Source organism: Scyliorhinus torazame, chromosome 2, assembly GCF_047496885.1.
Source record: "Scyliorhinus torazame isolate Kashiwa2021f chromosome 2, sScyTor2.1, whole genome shotgun sequence".
Taxonomy (NCBI): domain Eukaryota; kingdom Metazoa; phylum Chordata; class Chondrichthyes; order Carcharhiniformes; family Scyliorhinidae; genus Scyliorhinus; species Scyliorhinus torazame.
The window spans coordinates 256,076,693-256,087,509 of NC_092708.1; the positions used below are offsets into that span (position 1 = coordinate 256,076,693).

General features: G+C 47.7%; 1 non-coding gene across 1 annotated transcript; it reads right to left on the reverse strand.

Moving 5' to 3' along the window:
* Window positions 1-321: 321 nt before the first annotated feature.
* Window positions 322-421, reverse strand: LOC140408140 (U6atac minor spliceosomal RNA). The gene has a single exon (XR_011940057.1). It is a non-coding gene; the product is annotated as a U6atac minor spliceosomal RNA (small nuclear RNA).
* Between the last annotated feature and the right edge of the window lie 10,396 nt (window positions 422-10,817).

The window sequence follows — 10,817 nt, forward strand, 5'->3', positions numbered from 1 at the left end:
TTCGGAGTATTCTCTACTTGAGAAATGATGTAAATGTGTTGGAAGCAGTTCAGAGCAGGTTTACTGGACTAAGACATGAAATGGGCGGGTTGTCTTATGAGGAAAGGTTAGACAGGCTAGGCTTGTATCTGCTGGAGTTTAAAAGAATAAGAGGCAACTTGATTGAAACATAGAAGATTTTGAGTGGTCTTGACAGGGTGGGAGTGGAGAGGATGTTTCCTCTAGCGGGAGAATCTAGAACTACTAGGGGCTAATGTTTAAAAATAAGGGGCCGTCCATTGAGGACACGAATGAGGAGAAATCTTTTTCTCTCAGAGGGTTATGAGTCTTTGGAACTCTTTTCCTCAAAAGTAGCCGTAACCATTTGTGTGTTAGGGCCACTAGGGCCCCTTCCATCCTTATCAAGGGGAGTGCTAACCTTGGGCGATATTCTCCCCAATCGGCGCGATGTCCGCTGACCGGCGCCAAAAACGGCGCGAAACAGTCCGGCATCGCGCCGCCCCAAAGGTGCGGAATCCTCCGCATCTTGAGCGGCCGAGCCCTAACCTTGAGGGGCTAGGCCCGCGCCGGACTGGTTTCCGCCCCGCCAGCTGGCGGGAAAGGCCTTTGGTGCCCCGCCAGCTGGCCCGGAAATGACATTGCCGGGCGGCGCATGCGCGGGAGCGTCAGTGGCCGCTCACGGCATCCCCGCGCATGCGCAGTGGAGGGGGTCTCTTCCGCCTCTGCCATGGTGGAGACCGTAGCGAAGGCGGAAGGAAAAGAGTGCCCCCATGGCACAGGTCCGCCCGCGGATCGGTGGGCCCCGATCGCGGGCCAGGCCACCGTGGGGGCACCCCCCGGGACCAGATCGCCCCGCGCCCCCCCCAGGACCCCAGAGCCCGCCCGCACCGCCTTGTCCCACCGGTAAGAGAGGTGGTTTAATCCACGCCAGCGGGACAGGCATTGTAGAAGCGGGACTTCGGCCCATCCGGGCTGGAGAATCGCCGGCGGGGGGGGGGGGGGGGCGATAACCGGCGCGGCGCGCTTCCCGCCCCCCGCCGAATAACCGGTGCTGAAGAATTCGGCAACCGGAGGGGGCGGGATTCATGCCAGCCCCCGGCGATTCTCCGACCCGGCAGGGGGTCAGAGAATCCCGCCCCTTCTCTCTTTTCATACAACCCGGGCGGGATGCTCCGCCACGCCACCTTTCTGCCTTGACCCGCCAGTGGGATTCTCCGTTACGCCAGCCAGTCAATGGGATTTCCCATTGTGGGGCAGCCCCACGGCGTCGGGAAGCCCCGAGCGGAGAATCCCGCTGGCGGAGAATCCCATTGCATGTCTTTTCCTCACAAGGTGGTGGAAGCAGAGTCTTTAAATATTTTTAAGGCTGAACTAGATAGATTCTTGATAAACCAGGTTTTTAAAAAAAATCATTTACTGGATGGTGCTGGCTAGGCCAGTATTTATTGCCCATTTCTAATTGCCCTTCAGAAGGTCATGGTCAACTGCCTTCTTGAACCGCTGCAGCCCCTGAGGTGTAGGTCCACCCACAGTGCTGTTAGGGAGGGAGCTTCTGGATTTTGACCCCGTGACAGTATATATTTCCAAGTTAGGATGGTGAGTGACTTGGAGGGGGACCTGCAGGCAGTGGTGTTCCCAGGTATCTGCTGCTCTTGTCCTTCTAGATGGAAGGTGCTGCCTAAGGAACCTTGGTGAGTTACTGCAGGGCATCTTGTAGATGGTACACACGGCTGCCACTGTGTGTTGGTGGTGGAGGGTTTGAATGTTTCTGGAAAGAGGAGCAATCAAGCGGGCTGCTTTGTCTTGGATGGTGTTGAGCTTCTTGAGTTTTGTTGGAGCTGCACTCATCCAGGCAAGTGGAGAGTATTCCATTTGACTCTTGATTTGTGCATTGTAGATTGTGGACAGGCTTTGTGGAGTCAGGAGGCGAGTTAGTCACCACAGGAATCCTAGCCCTTGACCTGCTCTGGTGGCCACAGAATTTATATGGCTAGTCCAGTTCAGTTTCTGGGCAGTGGTAATCCCCAGGGTGCTGATAGTGGGGGATTAAGCGATGGTAATGCCAGTGAGTGTCAAAAAACTTGTCAGCCCAAGCCTGGATAATGTTCAAGTCTTGCTATATTTGGACATGGCCTGCTTCCATATCTGAGGAGTCGCGAAAAGTACTGAACATTATGCAGTCATCAGAGAACATCCTCACTTTTAACCTTATGATGGAAGGAAGGTCATTGATGAAGCAGATGAAAATGGTTGGGCCTAGGACACTACCCTGTGGAACTCCTGCAGTGATGTCCTGGAGCTGAGATGATTGACCTACAGCAACCATAACCATCTTCCTTTGTACCAGGTATGACTCCAACTAGTGCAGGGACTTTCCCCTGATTCCCATTGACTCCAGTTTAGCTAGAGTTCCTTGATGCCACACTTGGTCAAACGCTGCCTTCATGTCAAGGGCAGTCACTCTCACCTCACCTCTGCTGTTCAGCTATTTTATCCATGTTTGAACCAAGGCTGTAATGAGGTCAGGAGCTGAGTGATCCTGGCAGAACCCAAACTGAGCATCTGTGAGCAGGTTGTTGCTGAGCAAAAGTTGCTCCATAGCACTGTTGATGACCCCTTCCACCACTTTACTGTGATTAAGATTAGACTGATGGGGAGATAATGGCCGGGTTGGGTTTGTCCTGTTGCTTGTGTACAGGACATACCTGGCAATGCTACACATTGCTGGGTACAAAGAACAAATAACCTTATAGCACAGGAACAAGCCCTTCGGCCCACAAAGAGTGCGCCAATCCAAATTCCTTATTTCTACCCACCACTTATTGGCCAAATGATCTGTATCCCTCCATACCCCGCCCGTTCATGTGTCTATCAAGATCCATCTTAAACGTTGCTACCGTGTCTGCCTACACCACCTCCACTGGCAATCCACTCCAGGCTCCCACCACCCTCTGCGTGAAAAACTTTCCCCGCACATCTCCCCAAAACTTTACCCCTCTCATCTTGAATCTCTGCCCCCTTGTAATTAAGCCTTCCACCATGGGAAAATGCTTCTGACCATTCACCCTGTCTATACTTCTCATAATTTTGTAGATCTAAATCAGGTCTCCCCCTCAGCCTCCGTCTTTCCAACGAAAACAATCCGAGTTTATTCAACCTCTCTGCATAGCTAACACCCTCCAGACCAGGCCACATCCTGGTAAACCTTCTTTGTACTCTCTCCTTCTGGTAGTTTGGCTACCACAACTGCATGCAATATTCCAAATGTGGTCTAACTAAATTTTATACAATTGTAACATGACCTGCCAACCCTTATTCTCGATGCCCCGGCCGATTAAGTCATGTATGCTCCTCCATGTTGAACACCACGTGGAGCGAGCCTTTGTCTGAATCCCCACCTGTGGCGGCTGGAGGTTGTCAGGTACATCTCGGCTGTGGCTCATCCTTCAGGTAGCGATCGCAGGTCCTTGAACTTGGCTGGCCGATGTGCTGCAGTTGGTGGGGCAGAGGCCAGTCCCAAAAGGGACAGAATATTGGTCGCGCAGTCCTTCTTATCCTCCGATCTTTTGCGCTCTTTTGGGCGGTCCCAACTCGGGATCCAATGGATCAATAAGGTTTTGATCACCCTAATCGATTCTGGCCAATTAGGGGCGGGTACCATGATAGCTGGGCGGGTCCTAGTTGTTATTGTCCAAGGCACTCCAAATAAGGTAAATAGGTGCCCCAAGTCTGTTACTGCTGCTATGTTTCAATCTGTGTCCCATTGTTCTGGGGAAATCTGTGTATGTCTGGTTTCCTCTGCATAATACACAGATGCTGTGTATCGTCTGTGACCCAACCTGACCACAATTCCCATTATCCTTTGCAGGCAGCCATTTTAGATGATCTTGATCCTGAACGCGAAGCGGGTGGATCACAGACTCAAGCCAATATCTTCCCTGTTTTTCCCCAGTCACCTGTCGGTCAATTCAGGTCCTACTCTACTCTATCCTAAATGGCACAATTTTACCTCAGTCATTATTACATACATAGTTGATAAAATTAATTTGTTTCACTTCTAAATTAGATTCATTTTAAAGACAGGTCATTTCTAAGCTAACCTACTCTCATGCTGCTTGCTCATACATTAAAGAACTTATTTACAACACAAAATTTAAAACCAGCAGCATTCTCTTCCAGCCTATGTATCTTAACATTAATACAAAGGCACAAATGGCTCATTTCAGCAGCGGTTGTTTTACATTCGTTCAGCGTCTGCGACAACAGATGAACGGACATTGTGCGACAATCGCCAGGCAGAAATGTTCCCTTCCAGTCGGGGAACACTTCAGCAGTCAAGGGCATTCAGCCTCTGATCTCTGGGTAAACGTTCTCCAAGGCGGCCTTCAAGACCCGCGACAACGCAGAATCGCCGAGCAGAAACTTATAGCCAAGTTCCGCACACAAGAGTACGGCCTCAACCGAGACCTTGGATTCATTTGCATTACATTCATCCGCCACCATCTGGTCTGGGCTTGTGAAATCCTACCAAATGTCCAGGCTTGAGACAATTCACACCTCTTTAACCTGTGATTATCCCTCTCTCCAGTTGCTCCGTTTGGACCCGTAAAGACTTAATTACCTGCAAAGACTCGCATTCAAAGTATCGTCTTGCATCATTGTTTCTGGAACCTACCTCTTCATTCACCTGAGGAAGGAGCAGCGCTCCGAAAGCTAGTGATTTGAAACAAGCCTGTTGGACTTTAACCTGGTGTTGTAAGACTTCTTACTGTGCTCACCCCAGTCCAACACCGGCATCTCCACATCAATTCTGCACAAAGGTTTGGACTGCTTCAGTGTCTGAGGAGTCATGAATGGAAGTGAAAAATGTGCTATCATCAGCGAATATCCCCACTTCTGACAGAATGAACGTCATTAGTGAAGCAATTGAAGATAGTTGGATCGAAAACATATCATGCATTCTAATCATGGTGTGATGAATTTTATATCTGTTGCTGGAATGATTTTTAATGCCCGAGTTCATAAGACCATAAGATCAAAAGACATAGGAGCAGAATTAGGCCATTCGGTCCATCGAGTCTACTCCACCATTCAATCATGGCTGATATATTTTTCATCCCCATTCTCCTTCCTTCTCCGCATAACCCTGATCCCCTTATTAATCAAGAACCTATCTATCTCTGTCTTAAAGACATTCAGTGATTTGGCCTCCACAGACTTCTGCGGCAAGGAGTTCCATGGATTCACCACCCTCTGGCTGAAGAAATTCCTCAGCTCTGTTTTATAGGATTGTCCCTTTAGTCTGAGGCTGTGCCTCGGGTTCTATTTTTTCCGACAAGTTGAAACATCCTCTCCACTCTCTCCGGGTTTCTCTGTATTCTGTAAGTTTCAATAAGATTTCCCCTCATCCTTGTAAGCTCCAATGAGTACAGACCCAGAGTCCTCAACGACTCTTCATATGACAAGCTCTTCATTCCAGGGATCATTCCTGTGAACCTCCTTTGGATTCTTTCCAAGGCCGGCGCATCCTTCCTGAGATACGGGGTGCAAAACTGCTCACAATACTCCAAATGGGGTCTGACCAGAGCCTTATACAGCTTCAGAAGTACATCCCTGCTCTTGTATTCTAGCCCTCTCGACATGAATGCTAACATTGCATTTGCCTTCCTAACTATCGACTGAACCTACACGTTGACCTTAAGAGAATCTTGAACTAGGACTCCAAAGTCCCTTTGTACATCTAATTCCTCAGCATTTTCCCATTGAGAAAATTGGCTCCATTATTCCTACTAAAGTGCATAACCTCACACTTTTCCACATTGCCTTCCATCTGCTACTTCTTTGCCCACTCTCTTAGCCTGTTCAAGTCCTTTGCTTTACCCCTGCTATCTCAATACTACCTAACCCTTGAATATCTTTGTATCATCTGCAAACTTAGCACCAGTGCCCTCAGTTCCTTCTTCCAGATCATTAATATATATTGTGAAAAGTTGTGGTCCCAACACTGACCCTTGAGACAGCCACTAGTCACCGGCTGCCACCCTGAAAAAAGAACAAACAAAGAACAAAGAAAGGTACAGCACAGGAACAGGCCCACTGCCCTCGAAGCCTGTGCCGACCATGCTGCCTGTCTAAACTAAAATCTTCTGCACAAACGGGGTCCGTATCCCTCTATTCCCATCCTATTCATGTATTTGTCAAGATGTCCCTTAAACGTCTTCCACCACCTCCTCCGGCAGCGAGTTCCAGGCACCCACTACCCTCTGTGTAAAAAACTTGCCTTGTACATCTCCTCTAAACCTTGCCCCTCGCACCTTAAACCTACACTCCCAAGTAGTTGACCCCTCTACCCTGGGAAAAAGCCTCTGACTATCCACTCTGTCTATGCCACTCATAACTTTGTAGACCTCTATCAGGTCGCCCCTCAACCTCCGTCATTCCAGTGAGAACAAACCGAGTTAATTCAACCTCTCCTCATAGCTAATGCCCTTCATACCAGGCAGCATCCTGGTAAATCTCTTCTGCACCCTCTCTAAAGCCTCCACATCCTTCTGGTAGTGTGGCGACCAGAATATAACACTATACTCCAAGTGTGGCCGAACTAAGGTTCTATACAGCTGCAAGATGACTTGCCAATTTTTATACTCAATGCCCCGGCCAATGAAGGCAAGCATGCCGTATGCCTTCTTGACTACCTTCTTCACCTGTGTTGCCCCTTTCAGTGACCTGTGGACCTGTACACCTAGGTCTCTCTGACTGTCAATACTCTTGAGGGTTCTACCATTCACTGTATATTCCCTACCTGCATTAGACCTTCCAAAATGCATTACCTCACATTTGTCCGGATTAAACTCCATCTGCAATCTCTCCGCCCAAGTCTCCAAACAATCTAAATCCTGCTGTATCCTCTGACAGTCCTCATCGCTATCCACAATTCCACCAACATTTTTTGTCGTCTGCAAACTTACTAATCAGACCAGTTACATTTTCCTCCAAATCATTTATATATACTACGAACAGCAAAGATCCCAGCACTGATCCCTGCGGAACACCACTCGTCACAGCCCTCCAACCAGAAAAGCATCATTCCATTGCTACTTTCTGCCTTCTATGACCTAGCCAGTTCTGTATCCATCTTGCCAGCCCTGATCCCGTGTGATTTCACCTTTTGTACCAGTCTGCCATGAGGGACCTTGTCAAAGGCCTAACTGAAGTCCATATAGAATACACCCACTGCCCTACCTGCATCAATCATCTTTGTGATCGCCTCAAAAAACTCTAGCAAGTTCCTCCCCTTCACAAAACCGTGCTGCCTCTCACTGATACACCCATTTGCTTCCAAATGGGAGTAGATCCTGTCTCGAAGAATTCTCTCCAGTAATTTCCCTACCACTGACGTAAGGCTCACCGGCCTGTAGTTCCCTGGATTATCCTTGCTACCCTTCTTAAACAAAGGAACAACATTGGCTATTCTCCAGTCCTCCGGGACATCACCTGAAGACAGTGAGGATCCAAAGATTTCTGTCAAGGCCTCAGCAATTACCTCTCTTGCCTCCTTCATTATTCTGGGGTAGATCCCATCAGGTTCTGGGGACTTATATACCTTAATATTTTTCAAGGCTCCCAACACCTCGTATTTTTGGATCTCAATGTGACCCAGGCTATCTACACATCCTTCTCCAGACTCAACATCCACCAATTCCTCCTCTTTGGTGAATACTGATGCAAAGTTTTCATTTAGTACCTCACCCATTTCCTCTGGCTCCACACATAGATTCCCTGGCCTACCCTTCAGTGGGCCAACCCTTTCCTTGGCTACTCTCTTGCTTTTTATGTATGTGTAAAAAGCCTTGGGATTTTCCTTAACCCTATTTGCCAATGACTTTTCGTGACCCCTTCTAGCCCTCCTGACTCCTTGTTTAAGTTCCCTCCTACTTTCCTTATATTCCACACAGGCTTCGTCTGTTCTCGGCCTTCTAGTCCTGACAAATGCTTCCTTTTTCTTTTTGACGAGGCCTACAATATCTCTCGTTATCCAAGGTTCCAGAAATTTGCAGTAATTATCCTTCTTCCGCACAGGAACATGCCGGTCCTGGATTCCTTTCAACTGACATTTGAAAGCTCCCACATGTCAGATGTTGATTTACCCTCAAACATCCGCCCCCAATCTTGGTTCTTCAGTTCCTGCCTAATATTGTTATAATTAGCTTTTCCCCAATTTAGCACATTCACCCTAGGACCACTCTTATCCTTGTCCACCAGCACTTTAAAACTTAATGAATTGTGGTCACTGTTCCCGAAATGCTCCCCTACTGAAAATTCTGCCCGTCAGCCAATCCTATATCCATGCCGGTATCTGACCCTTAACCCCATGCGCTCTTAACATATTTACCAGCCTCCTATACGGCACCTTGTCAAAGGCCTTCTGGAAATCTAATTAGATCACGTCGACTGGTTCTCCTTTGTCTTACTTCCTTGTTACCTCATCAAAGAATTGTAACAGATTTGTCAGACATGACCTCCCCTAGACAAAACGGTGCTGACTCAGTCCTATTTTACCATGCACTTCCAACTGCTTCGCGATCTCATCTTTAATAACAGACTCTAAAATCTTACCAATGACTGAAGTCACTGAACTGGCCTATAATTTCCAGTCTTCTGCCTCCCTCCCTTCTTATACAGTGGTGTTACATTAGCCATTTTCCAGTCCTCTACGACCCTGCCTGCCTCCACTGATTCCTTAAAGGTCACCACCGAGGTCATCTGCTCGGCTATCTCCTTTAGAGCCCTGGGGTGTAGTCCATCTGGCCCAGCCAATATATCCACAGTCAGACCTTTCAGTTTCCCCAGAACCTTCTCTTTAGTGATAGCCGCTACTCACCTCTGCCCCTGGAAATATCCTGGAGTTCTGGTATCCCACTGGTGTCTCCCACCGTGAAGACTGATGCAAAGTAACTATTCAGTTCATCTGCCATTTCTTTGTTTCCTATTTCTACTTCTCCAGCTTAATTTCACAGTGGTCCAATGTCTATTCTTACCTATCTCTTACTTTTTAATTTATTAAAAACTCTCTTGCTATCTTCTTTTACATTACAATCTAGCTCACACTCATATTTCATCTTTTCCTCCTCCCCCCTCCCCCGTCATTGCCTTTTTAGTTGTCTTCTGCGTGCTTTTGAAGGCTTCCCAATCCTCTGGCTTCCCACTAATCCTCGCCACCTAGTTTTTTCTTTTGCTTTTATGCTGTCCTTGACTTCCCTCATCAGCCATAGATGCCTCGTTCTTCCCTTAGCATGTTTCCTCACCCCTGCGATGAATTTCTGTTGTGCCTTCTTAATAACCCCCAGGTATTTATAAACCCTCAGTAATTTGTTGCAGTAATATTATTAAAGAATCTAGGTTAAGACACTGTACATAGAACATAGAACATAGAACAATACAGCGCAGTACAGGCCCTTCGGCCCACGATGTTGCACCGAAACAAAAGCCATCTAACCTACACTATGCCATTATCATCCATATGTTTATCCAATAAACTTTTAAATGCCCTCAATGTTGGCGAGTTCACTACTGTAGCAGGTAGGGCATTCCACGGCCTCACTACTCTTTGCGTAAAGAACCTACCTCTGACCTCTGTCCTATATCTATTACCCCTCAGTTTAAAGTTATGTCCCCTCGTGCCAGCCATTTCCATCCACGGGAGAAGGCTCTCACTGTCCACCCTATCCAACCCCCTGATCATTTTGTATGCCTCTATTAAGTCTCCTCTTAACCTTCTTCTCTCCAACGAAAACAACCTCAAGTCCGTCAGCCTTTCCTCATAAGATTTTCCCTCCATACCAGGCAACATCCTGGTAAATCTCCTCTGCACCCGCTCCAAAGCCTCCACGTCCTTCCTATAATGCGGTGACCAGAACTGTACGCAATACTCCAAATGCGGCCGGACCAGAGTTCTGTACAGCTGCAACATGACCTCCCGACTCCGGAACTCAATCCCTCTACCAATAAAGGCCAACACTCCATAGGCCTTCTTCACAACCCTATCAACCTGGGTGGCAACTTTCAGGGATCTATGTACATGGACACCTAGATCCCTCTGCTCAGCCACACTTTCAAGAACTTTACCATTAGCCAAATATTCCGCATTCCTGTTATTCCTTCCAAAGTGAATCACCTCACACTTCTCTACATTAAACTCCATTTGCCACCTCTCAGCCCAGCTCTGCAGCTTATCTATATCCCTCTGTAACCTGCTACATCCTTCCACACTATCGACAACACCACCGACTTTAGTATCGTCTGCAAATTTACTCACCCACCCTTCTGCGCCTTCCTCTAGGTCATTGATAAAAATGACAAACAGCAACGGCCCCAGAACAGATCCTTGTGGTACTCCACTTGTGACTGTACTCCATTCTGAACATTTCCCATCAACCACCACCCTCTGTCTTCTTTCAGCTAGCCAATTTCTGATCCACATCTCTAAATCACCCTCAATCCCCAGCCTCCGTATTTTCTGCAATAGCCTACCGTGGGGAACCTTATCAAACGCTTTGCTGAAATCCATATACACCACATCAACTGCTCTACCCTCGTCTACCTGTTCAGTCACTTTCTCAAAGAACTCAATAAGGTTTGTGAGGCATGACCTACCCTTCACAAAGCCATGCTGACTATCCCTGATTATATTATTCCTATCTAGATGATTATAAATCTTGTCCCTTATAATCCCCTCCAAGACTTTACCCACTACAGACGTGAGGCTCACCGGTCTATAGTTGCCGGGGTTGTCTCTGCTCCCCTTTTTGAACAAAGGG